We start from the raw sequence: 12,972 nt of genomic DNA on the forward strand, positions 1-12,972 counted from the left end.
ATTTATGCTTTATGATTTGGACCCAAGGAGGGCAGTATAGTAGCTTTTCCCTAAGATGAAGAATTTCCCATTTTAATAGTTTGTCTTCATATGAGCAGAGCATTAACACTGGGGCAGAGGCAGCTAACAAATATTTATATACCACATTTCCTTTTAATTTTCCACACTTATTCTAAATCTGTATTATTAACGGCTGACCTAGTAATACCAATAGAACTGTAAGATTGTACTGCAATAACCTTAATAATGTGTATTAAAGTGAAAATGCAAAATGCTTTACTACACAGCAGCTGACCATGTGTAATATTCAAAAAGCCACTCATAATAGTTTAATGGGACAGTCTGTCATAGTTTAATCTCTTACTGTTGTATATGAACTCAGTATTGTACACACTACTATTTGTTTCAGTAATCCTTATATTGTACTCCTGCTCGCTTGAAAGTAGAGATATAGATGCTTGTGCATCAATTTCGCACTTCACTGACTTTGTGAAATGTTGTGCATCCTCAGCACTGAGTTGAATTGCAAATAAATCATGTAAATATTATCAAAACACACATATTTTTCAGTGTTATAGACTTATAGAAATGTGAGGGGTCTGCATATGCACATCTGTCAACAAAATGTTGAAGTGAGCTAAGGTTTTTCTAGTGAGATAGCACAGCAGTAGTGGCATTAAGGCAGACCCTTGTTGCATTGATTAGAACGTCACTGCAAACTCCCTAAGCTTCAGTTTGGTTTGAACAGAAATCCCCACAATCCCTACTAGATGACCAGGAATCTGAGCACTTTCTAAATCCAACTACTTTTAAGGATTTACATGCAAAAAAGCTATTTTTGAAGTCATAGAAAATATAGGGATTTGTGTATCGGTAGCATGTTTCCTCATCTAAGCTTGACTGAAAAATCATACCTCCATTAATTCTTTTTCAAAGCTACCCATCTGCCCCTCAACCCACTCACACCCCACCCCACCCAAAGATCGTGGCTCAAAGAGTTGGCAGTTCGTCTTATAACCGGAAGGTTGCCGGTTCGCGCCCCAGCTCGGACAGTCTCGGTCGTTGTGTCCTTGGGCAAGACTATATAAATGCAATCCATTATTATAAGAAAAAGTAAACAGGCTGAATAAAAGAATTATGAGGCCACCATGCGTGAAATCTAGCATTTTATCTGATTTCTGGCTCTATTGATATTCACCACCACTGGAATTTATTTATTAAAATATCTCTGTTATGTGACACTGACCTTCTGTAAAAAAAAATATATAAGTATTTGTTATGTGGTTTTTGTTTTTTTTTCTTGCAAAGTTTCCATATATAAAGGCTTGGTTTAGTTCATACAAAACATAAAATTGTGCACTCTTTATCTGACAGAAGTGAAACTAGTTTAATATATTCAATTAAGTAAAAAAGAATGAAAAAGAAAGACAACACTACTGATGATGATTTTTTTTTACACTTCCCATTTAAATAAAAACACTAATTAGTGGTCTTCTACTTCTTTCTTTCTAGAATTTTGAAAACATTTCTGAATTAAACACATAAAATGTTTTTTTTATCCCAGAAATTCAGAGCCTGAAATGTCCATTAAATCTCTTTGGTGTATTTTAATAAAGAACTACAATTTTTAAGAACTCTCACTGTTTTTGTACAGCCTTCTGATTCTGTGACACAAAAAAGCATGTGTAGAAGGCTTTTATATTTGAAGGGGTTTTCGTCTAAAAATACTGTAAAAGCTGTGTCTTTACAGAGACAGATTTTTTTTCTTACAGTTGGTATCTCTTAAAATATCCATTTCAGCCCTTTTTCTTTGAACTTTTGAAATGGCAAACTAGATGCTAAACAGATGGTCACTGACAGGCATACATATATGTGTAAACATACCACCGTACTTGCATGCACACAGTTAGTGAAAATACATCCTCTCACAAATACAAATATTCATAAAAATCAAACTCCAGACTGAATCACAGCAATTGCCAGGGTGAATCAGAGCAATCTGGTCATCAGCAATTATAGCATTCTACATGGGGAACTGGTGATGTACTCAAGGAAAACTGTAATCAAGGCTTCAGGCAGTAGGGTGCTGTGATGAAGTGGCTCTCTACATGTGCAGTTAATATGAAGGCAAAATTCATGACCCTTGAATTCAGTTCATGAGGTCCGTTCTAAAGCCAGATTCATAAAACTTTATAGATTCATGACAAAAAATAGTGTACAGGTATGCGTGGTCAAACTGTTTCAATCATAAATAATAAATCTCACTTCACTGCAAAATTTGTGATGATTTCTACTTTCATCTTTAGCATTCCTCCTTTATTTCTCAGTACATACTAATGTTAAGTTTTAAATAGTCTACATTTACATCTCTTTATAAATACCAGTTTAAAATGTAATATTTTTGCACATGAATGTAGTTTGCCTGTGGTCTCATTTTTCTGTCTCCATGCCTTACTGGAGCTGGTGAAGGCTTGCCTTGCCAGGCAATCTCAAAGACTGTATTGTTTTACAAGAACCTGGCATTTGTAGTACTGTATGGCTCATTTCAGAACTTGACTTATGGTCTCCTCTGTTTTTGTCCTTTGCAAATCCAAAACCACACTTTAATTGAGTCTTAACAAGTCTTTCATTTTGTAATTGTCTCAGCCCGATCTCTCAGTATTTCAGCACCATTTAATTCAGTAGCTGCCACGTCTCATGGAATGTCAGTTAAATTTCTAATTGTTTTGGCTATTAAAGACGTCCTTGAAACAAAACCCAAAATGTCTTGAAGGAAAAACTTTCGATTAAATTGAGACTGTTTTTAAATTTGTATGAAATGTGTGAAATAACCCAAGTAAAGAATGGGAGTTTTGGGATTTGATGATAAATTGACTGAAATGTCTTGCCCAACGATTCAACTGTGTACATAGAAAAATATGAATTGTAGTGAAAGATGCCTAGAGGTACATACATTGGTGTACATATCCAGCATGGTCTACTGGATAACATTTTCAGAAGCTGTTCGCTGCATTGAATTAATGATCAAAAACTTCAGAGGTGGGAGGCAGAAAACGGCTTTCTTTATGGCACAGAAGGAGGCCAGGATCACCGGGATGTTAGTCATCATTTCTAGTTTAAAACGAGCTGCTTCACCATCACAGTTCAATTTATTTTGAAAATGAAAGCTGTTTTCACCCTCTGCATAAATCTAATATTTTCTATGGCCGAAAATCAGAACCACTGCATTCATGAATATTTAGGAACTGGAGATGTAATATGTCACCATGAAGTAATCAAGTATCATTTCAGAGCTAATGGTTGATTTACATTTGTATCTCATGTTTAAAAAAGTGCTGAGTCTTTATGAAGGTTACTATCGATTTAAATATTATTATTTTAATTTTTAAAGTATTTCAGGTATTCTAATTATGTACATATTTATCCTCTCTCTTCTTCTCTTTTTGTGTCTATATGCTTGTGTGTGTGTGTACACACACACACACACACACACACACACACACACACAAAGATAAAAAAAAAACATTCTTCTCAGTGTATAACACACAGGCTTTATTCACAATGAGCTTCTGATTTGATTCACCATAGCGCTTTATGTAATTGCTTATGAAGCTGACAAACAAAATGATAAGATGAACAAAACATGGGTAAATAAGAAGAAAAAGCAGAGAAAAGTGCTTGGATCAACAGGCCTGGCTTAGTCCTTTGAGAAATTAAATCAACTCTGCCTTGTGGATTTTGTCTTTTCCCGAGGAGGAGTGTAAATGTCACTCATAATGTTTGTTGTGTCCAGTAAATATTGATAGATGCACCACAGAAATGAAGTTGAGAAATTGCAGGTGCACTGAGTAGAGGCACGCCTCTATCAATGGACTCTGGAGAACACATCAACAGGGTAACATTTCCATCCTTCTTGACTATTTCTCTGTTGATTTTTAAAAATCTTACAAGTGACAAGTAAAGATAAAAAGATCATTATAATTTTATGATGTATGGCGCTACTTTTTTTCAGAAATGTTTTGATATGCTCACTTTTAAATATTTCAGATAGTTTATTCCTGAGAGCTTCTTTGCTGATTTGCCTTTAAAATCCAATATTCGCAACAAAGAAAAAAACATGCAAAGCTATATTTAAACAAAACAAAACACACAAACAAGAGAAGAAAAACAGAGAATTTCCACTCGTATTATGTAATCTGGTTAATTGAAACTGTGTGCATTTGTTCAGACTGGTGAAATAAGCAGCCTTATATGTGAATTTCGATTTTGAATATCGGTAAAGCTTTACTGGATGGCTATAGCTGGAGCTCAGTAGGTTCATCAGATCATCTACTAATCAGAAGGTTGGTGGTTCCATCCCAGGCTGCTCCAGTCTGCATGCCAAAGTATCCCTGGGCAAGATATTGCGTTCATCTGAGTGCGGATGTTAGATAGAAAGTACAAAGGTGCACCAAAACACTTACTTCTATGAATGGACGTGAATGGGTGAAAGAGGCATGTTATACATGTTATACAAAGTGCTTTGTGTGCTCAAGTAGAGTAGAAAGGCTCTATATAAGAGCCAGTCCATTTACTGTTCACCATAGTGGTGGAAAAACTGAGCAGAAACTTAATGAGCAGAAACAAACACAAAGATAGATTAATGTAACAGTTAACTGTAGATTTTACCACAGTATAATACTATATGGTTATTGTTTGAATATCCAGATGCAACAGGACTACTGCAATATTTCTATTGTTGAAAAAAAAAAAGAGTCATGCTCAGCAAAGAGGTTTGAACATTGTTCAAACATGCTGGCATTTATTTATATCCCATTCTTTTCTGAGAATTACTCATCACAAATAACCCATTAGTCAGAAACAACACAGGGAGGACATTCGCATTTGATTAACCACTTTTATCCCTCTAGTCATGTTAGAAACTCTAAACATTCCCTCTTCCCCATCTCCCCGAGGAATTAATTGACTACAGCGAGCACACTGCACTTTGTAGTTACTTTGGGGTTTTCTCTCTTTTTTAACGTCTTCCAAAAATGGGGATGCTGGGGAACCAGTTAAAACCATTTTACAACCATTTACGCACGTGTGGCCTGCTACTGCCTTTCAGCTGAGGCACGAACAAGAATTAAATTGTCATGACAAAGTAGTAAATATCTGCTTTTAAATTTGGATTAATCATTTATATTATGTGAAGTACTTTTATTTCAAATGCTTTACACTTTTACACTCATTGGCCCATTCTCACCTCCACACAGATACAAGACAGTATTCACAGTAAATATTTTACTAGTGCCCTGCATCTCAGTTTGATCCTAACATTACAGTTTACTAAATAAACACATCTTCTCTTCACTCTAGGTCCAAGTAAATTCACATAGGAAATGTATTTTTGTGTAAAAACATTCAAACACACATGAAACTCTGTTATGCTGGTGCAGGTGTACTTTCAAATATTCTCTTTGTGAAACTAGAGTATAGATCAGTGTTTCACCTGCCATTCAAGCCACGATGAATAATTAAAGCCCAGAGAGATTTTTAAACTTTAAATTCTCAGTTTAGATGCTCCCTGCGAGATCTCCTCACAAGATTTATAAAGGTCAAATTTTCATAGGGCGCTTAGGAATGTACATGTGTGAATGCATTTATGCACTACATTGTTATATCTAACAAACATTTACTTTAAAAAGGAAGATCCACATGTGTATTGCTCCCCAAATATTTAAAGACAGTAAAATTAGTTCGGTAAAATATATCAACAACTCAGCAATTGCACATGTTATTAATTGCACTGCGGTCAGGATATGCTATGATGATTATGAAATTAGTCTCTTGAGTTGGACGCACAAAGAAGTTTATTTTCACTGATTTAATAGCCGAGATTGTGTGTCTTATAGCAAAGACGGTCATTTATTTCTTACTTTCTTAAAGTGAAATATTTAAACTGGCAAAATGACAATTGAATAACTATTCAATTACTGACAATAACTAAGAGCGAGCTTTTTTTCAAAAGCATTTTTAATTAAGACTAAAGAAAAGGTTAACTATGCCAAGGTAATAAAAGTCATTCTCTTGTATTTCTTGCCCATTTTAAAAAGAGAAACTGTTGATGCATTGTTACCCATTTATCTTGGTCATAACTGCCCCATCAACAACCCTTACATGTCAGCTTGAAATATGAATTCTCCTCCGTGTCCCTGAATGTTGTGTATACCATATCGACATTTGCAGAGCCTGTGGCCATCTGGCTGCAGGCATTTGAAGTAGATTTTTTCAAAGACTTTATGGGGGATTGTTTATGGTCTGGGGATTATAATTGAATGATAAATACTTCACTACCTCGCTGTTCGGCTTCATATGGCTACAGCCGTATTTTGATATTAAGTGTCTTAAAATTAAAATAAATGACAAATAAAGCAAAATTAAAAAATAATATTGCACCTACACACATCAATTGAATCCACAAGATACTGTGGATTTTAAAGGTGTATCCATGTGACTTCCCTCAGTCCTGAAAGGTGAGGCTGGACAAGCCAAGAGGTATAGGAGGTAAACTGTAACCAACTGAAAATCCAAACCTCTGCCCTTGAGCAAAAAATGGACTTTAGGGATAAGGGTGCCAGTCAAGGCATAATTGATGCTGGGCTGGGTACAGGGTAAGTCTCATCTGCCACTGTCTGCTATTTGAGAGGCCAAAAAAGCTTTCCCTTTTGTCTTGTCTCAACCAAGCCTTCAAACTGTGCTTGTAAAATCCTCTCTTCTGTCCCCCTTGCCCTCATTATACGTACAAAGTTGCAAGTCCAAGACTGGTTTACCATCAGACAACAGCAGCCTGGGGAGAGAATGGGGAAAGAGCCATATGCAGCCATGACTTATCAAATCTCTTACCATATGGAAACTGAGCAAGAGGGGGGGGAAAAAAGGCACAACTATTCCTACGCTCCACATTATTCTCTTTATCGTACAAAGTGAAATATATTTAGTATATTTAGTAATAATCCTAAACCTTTTTTGTGTGAGGGTGAGGTGGGGTTCAGACTGTAGACTGTAATTCTATGCGACTTGAGGAGCAACTGACATTCCTCAGCAATGCATCACTTAAAAAAAAGTCTTTCAAGTCACGAATGTGCAAACATATTTCTCACAATCTAAAAACAGGCAGACCAGTCCAAACACACAAGCATGTAATCTATGTGCTTGGTGCATTTTCAACACCACCGGTATGATTAATGGGCTTCGGAACTGGGGGACTTGTTCAATGTGACACAAGCTTTTGTCTCTGTGTGTCATCCCCTTCCTCTTCCTGACAGCCACCAGAGTCTCCTTCTCTTCGCGAGCAGCTACACCACTCAGTGGTTGGCTGGGGCAGGAGGATCTGATATGTACTGACAGCACAATAATAACCCGTGCAAATTAACAGGGTGGAGTGTATATGCAAATACAAAAGCACAATAGAGAAAGTGATTAAATAAGAACTTCAGTGTCTTTTTGGGACACCCCCCCCCCACACACACACACACACACAGGAAACCAAGAACTCATGCCAGCAAACATTTCAAGATATCTTCTTTTTTCTTCTCAAAAAGATTTAACTTTTATTTCAGTCTGCCACTGAAATAACCTTTTATTTCCCCATTGCTTCATTAATGGTCTATCCAATTGTTAGCCTTTTCAAAATAAAGAATGCAAACACTTTTAAGAGAGTTTTATGTTTTATTCAGCTTAACTCCGTCTGGCATGCCCAAGGTGTGTCTGTTAAATAACGAAAATATAACAATTAGACTTACTAAAGGTCACAATTACACCCACGAGCTTATAAAAATGACTGTTTCACTTGCATGTGTGTGTAAGTATGTGTCTCTACACATGCATATTTTTCCACAAACATCTGTGTTAGGAACAATCTTACCCTTAGAGTAAGAGTAAGGCACCAGAAGGGGATGCTGTATGTTTTGTGCAATGCCAGGAGCTGGCAGTGTAAAATTTGTTTTGATTTTTTTGGATGCCAAAATCATATCCTCAAGCCAAAGAGTGAAATTGAGATCATAGAAGATGCTCAGGGATGAAGCAATTAACTACTATTTCAGATTCCTCTGGGATGGATATTAGGTGAAAGAGTCAATTAAATTGACATTCTGAGTTTCCAGTCGCTTAATTTGCAGTAATCTGGCACAGGCAATTCTGTTTCCACTTTTCCCAGTTAAACTCTCACTTATGCTTTTGTGTTTGGGGCCAATTATAAACTACATTTAGGAGCAGCTAAGTAATATACTGGCTTCCACTGAAGAATGATGTTTTCATAATTAATAAAATTATACTAAATGTACATAGCTTTGTCATGGGTGACATGGAAACAAATGCTGGTAACTGAATGAATTGTGTGAGACGATGAGGAGAAAATATTAGTGCCAGGAACATATAGTGAGGAGACAGAAAATGAAGAAGCTGGGTGGCCAATCTTCACGCGTTTCTGTTGGTTCTGTACGGATAACCCCACATTTATTAATGGGGTTAGATTAACTTGTTAACTGGTGTGAATGTGAGTGTGACTGGTCGTCAGTCTCTCTATGTTCGCCCTGTGATAGACTGGAGACCTCTATATCATATCAAAGAGTGACTGAAGATAATGTCATTATTCTGAAGCTTGAAGTGGATCTTCCAAAAGGACAATCATTTTAAAACATACTAGCAATTCCACCAAGAAATTAGTCAAAAAAAGATGGCTATGGAATTGCCTGAGTCTGGATTTGAATCCCTTTAAACTTATGCAGAAGGATCTGAAGCGGCTCCATATTCGAGAAAACCCCTGGATATCATGCAACTAAAATAATTTTGTTTTGTTGTTGATTTGTTTTTTGCTAAAAGAGGCAATGTTAGCTTCTACGGTCAGACACATACATACATACCTTTTCCACAGAAGATGATGATATACATTTTTGTTCAGTTAATGAAAATCCATAAATTATTTTCTAGTTTGTTGAGAAATAATAACTTTCTTTTTAGAGGCAGTGTTTAAAAGAGAGCTGTATGTTTGATTGTCCGAATATGTCAAATACCGCCACAATTTTTATAGGCTGTACCTGACCTCTTTAAAATGAAAAATCTCACTGAAATGAGAATAACAGAAATATTTTGCTGCGAAGCAGTAGAGAAAGTACTAGATTGCTAAAGTACATTTAGTACATGTTTTTTGGGATCAAATGTCTTTCTTTCTGCTTGCATATTTAATTCAACCTTCAACATTTTAAAACTCAGAGAGGAATTTATGTTATTTTGGCAATTTTTTATTTTACTTTTCTGTCCGTCTATCCACAATACTAAATGCAGGTACAGATGTTGGGAGCCTCTTGCGGCATGTGGTGTGTGAGGCAGTAGTGCACCTTATTGATCATTAGTCTATAAAAGGGCGAACACAAAAGCCATACAGGAATTAAGAAGTAAATCCTCTTAGCTTTAATGCTGAGAGGCAAAATGCCTTCAAGTGAAATTACATTCATTTAGTTTGCCGAACTCATTCAAAAGTCCCACTTTGATTACTTTGAAACATTTGAATAAGTACAGTTCAGTTAATGTATTGATATCAGTAAGAGTAGAAGTAAAAGCCATGGACTGGACTGGAGAGTATTTCTTGCAACGCTCATCTTACAACCACAACCACCACACATACAACACACACACAATAAATAAACCCCCAGAGATGTGGACTCAAGGTCAGGGTGCTTAGTACAGGGGGATGTTGGGAGTGTGTCTTGTGAGTCCAGCTGTCTCCAGAGCTCTAAATCCCCTAATTATGAGGCAGGGAAGGCTGTCTCTATGGAGCATTAAATGTTCTTCTGTTTTGCAGATTCACCAATCCCCTTTTGCAGTTTTTTTCTCTCCCTTTCTGTTTTTCTTTTTTGTTAGTAAAGATAGCAGAGTAATGGTGTTTGAGGATATAGAAAAAAAAGGAGGTGGTAAATAGCGGGAGAGATTGTTATTGATGTGACTAGCAGTAGTACTATTAGGGACAAAAGGAATTAAATGTTGCTTTTAATGCAGTGCTGTGCAAGTGCGCTTTTTGAAACAAAGACGGCAGGCTGTGGGACTGCAGACCTCACATTTCATAGGCTTCGGGATCTATATTTTATGATGCAATGAAACACACCCAGCATTTTATACAGTATATATTTTGCAGACTAGGCAAAGGTGTCTCGCCTCTCGTGGTTTTGTCATCCTAAAATAGTAAGCAAGTTTTCAAAAAGTTTTAATTTTAAGTAACGATTGAAGAAATAAAACGAGCCCCTGAGATTGGAGATAATACACCGGACGCTTGTAAATTGCCCCCTGGAGTCACATTTAAACACACTGGGTAAGCATTATTTTTTAGTGTTGTGGAAGTAGAAAGAAAAGTAGTTTTTGTTGTCCAAATCTAATAAGCTAATAGAAATGAAAAGTACAAATCTCCAAATCAGGACATCTCCTGACCTCCTACCTGTCAAAGGTTTATTTTTCTCTAACACCACCGCCCTATCCTCTAACTTTTTTGTTGCTTTTTTAAAGGTTGGCAGAAACGGGTTTTTCGTGGCATCTGCTGTTGCCACAGCCAGTATGTTAAAGCACTGACAGGTATATAGAGGAGAAATATTTTATGCCCATACAATGTGTGTAGATTTCATAAAGAGGGTTTTGGAATTGTTATATATCTACTTCAGTTGTTTGTCTCTTTAAAGAAAACTCTGGAAGAATGTCACATTTTCATATTGATATTTCTTATTTTTTCTGCAAGTTTTTCCTCTTTTGACATTTTTCCCAAGAGGACGTATTGTTCAGCACACTGTGACATTTTTTGGGGGGGAGTTTCAGTGCAAATATTTTTCTCTCCATGTTTTGTATGAGCACTATATCAGTCCCAAATGTTGCGATTGGCAGTAACCTTGTCAAGAGAGACATTTTAAATTATTTATATTAAAAATATGTATATATTCTTTTCAAATAAGTTATATGAAGATCTCTGTAAGACAAAGAACTCCATCGCAGGGAAAAACAGAAAAGAAAAATCAGCTCAACCTTTAACAAGTGAGCAAAGAGACAACTTCAATTAAATGAGGTATGAAAGGCTTAGATGCAATCATTACATTCAGCCATCTTAATCCTGTTTAGGGTTGTTGTGTTTGAAAATACTGTGCACAGTACGTCTTGGTATTAATCATATCAAATATTTCACCAAGGCTTAAGGCTCGTCTTAGGCTTTGACTTCTATTAGATGCCCTCACACCTACAGGGCAGAAAATAATAGAGTATCATGATAAATGTGAAGCACCTCTGAACCAGAGTGAGGAATCATTTTATTTCTGCATTTTTAAGGCTGTACTAGTAATTTTTGTAACTAAAGAAGGCATCTTTTTTTCTAGTGCTTTAGTTAACTTTCAGGGGATTATCTGTGTTTATTAGACAAATGGAGACATCCAATTTAACAGTAATTATTTTTATTGTAATTGGATTGGTTTTCATGAGATTAACTTTGTCAAAATTACACGTGTGTTTGTGCTAAAGCTCTCTACAGATTGCTGGAAAAACTCTCTTGATCTCTTTGTGTTCACAGATGTTCATATTGCAAAACTAATTCATATTTTAACTGCACAGCTTAGGAAAAAAGTACCAGGAGTGTCCAGAATACATTTACTGGACTCCACAAAATAGAATATAATATTGTTTTATAGAATACAGCAATCAATATTGTAGCCCTATAAAGTTGAATTGCTTTTTTTTATTATCATCTTATTATATGGTGTGCATATTAGTGCAGCTTCACTGTACTAAATGCCATTTACATACACTGCTGTGTCAAGTACTTGAGCTTGACTGGTCAGAAGCAGACACCTCTGACAGCTTATCATATGCCAGGTTGAGACAGGCTTGTCAGTAAGCTAATGGAGTGTTCTAAGGTTAATTTACAACCATATGAATTCCATCAATAAGCAATTAAGAGGTGTGGAAACACAGAGGCACCCGAGCCAGCAGCTAAATCCCCCACCAACTCCCACCTGCTTTTAATCAATTAATTGCTGTGGCATGTCTGTTTAAAACTGCTTGATAGATTTACACATAAAACTGGCACATGAAAAAGCCACTGATCTCTGCGTGACCTTTCTTTTTGCCTTATCGGCCTTATCTGTCTCAAAAAGATTCTTCTCTCCATTCACAGAGTTTTTGAGGCATTACAAAAATGTTTCTTATTCTGATAAGAGCTCAGGCCTGTTCATGTGTTACTAAAGCGTCCTGCTGCCAAATGTTGTTGAGCAGCTAACTTTTAAATATGTGTGCACGATGTTTCATGAAATCCCTCACAGAGATAAAAACACGAGTTACACAATTACATGAAAGAAAAATAGAAAATGTTGCGAAAAGTGTTTTTGATGCTCTGCATTCCTGATCAAAATTCAGATAGTCCTTGTGTAGGTAGCCATGACTGTCACCAGGTATCTGTTAATATTTCATTTAAACCATCACACAGTGGTCTGTGAAGTATGTTCATATTTAAGCCGCCATAAAAAGGACCAGAGCACTGCATGTTGAACAGCTGATTTTCTGGGGAACGTGTGAGATTTCCATTCATTACCCCCTTCCCTCTCTGTGCTCCTCTAAAGTGCTGTGAAGTCTTGCTCACATGTTTCCCCTTTACACTACCATGACATACTTGCTGGAATCCCTAGAGAGATTCAGATAGAGGGTTAGTGATATGATATGTATGAGATTTTCTACCTTATCAGCCTTATCCGACTCGCATGAGCCCTGGGGAGTTTCGAACATATTGTCCCCGCCATTTGGTTTCCATTTAAAGCTGAGATTCTCACAGCAGGTTTTTGCTTTCTTTTGAAAATAGATATAGTAGATAGATAAAGTAGGTCTCTATATTTGTTTTAGTCAGTTTTAAATATCTGGACAGAATTGCAATTCTCTTTATCCGCTTTCCCTTTCTTGCTCTTGCTTTGCTGT

The 12,972-nt window shown here is 36.4% G+C and overlaps 1 protein-coding gene across 4 annotated transcripts in view; it reads left to right on the top strand.

Annotated features, from left to right (window-relative positions):
- igsf21a (immunoglobin superfamily, member 21a) overlaps positions 1-12,972 on the top strand; it is a 175,474-nt gene that overhangs the window by 132,271 nt on the left and 30,231 nt on the right. The window lies entirely within an intron of this gene.

The sequence above is a fragment of the Neolamprologus brichardi genome, chromosome 5 (assembly GCF_056152115.1).
Source record: "Neolamprologus brichardi isolate AB-2024 chromosome 5, ASM5615211v1, whole genome shotgun sequence".
NCBI lineage: Eukaryota > Metazoa > Chordata > Actinopteri > Cichliformes > Cichlidae > Neolamprologus > Neolamprologus brichardi.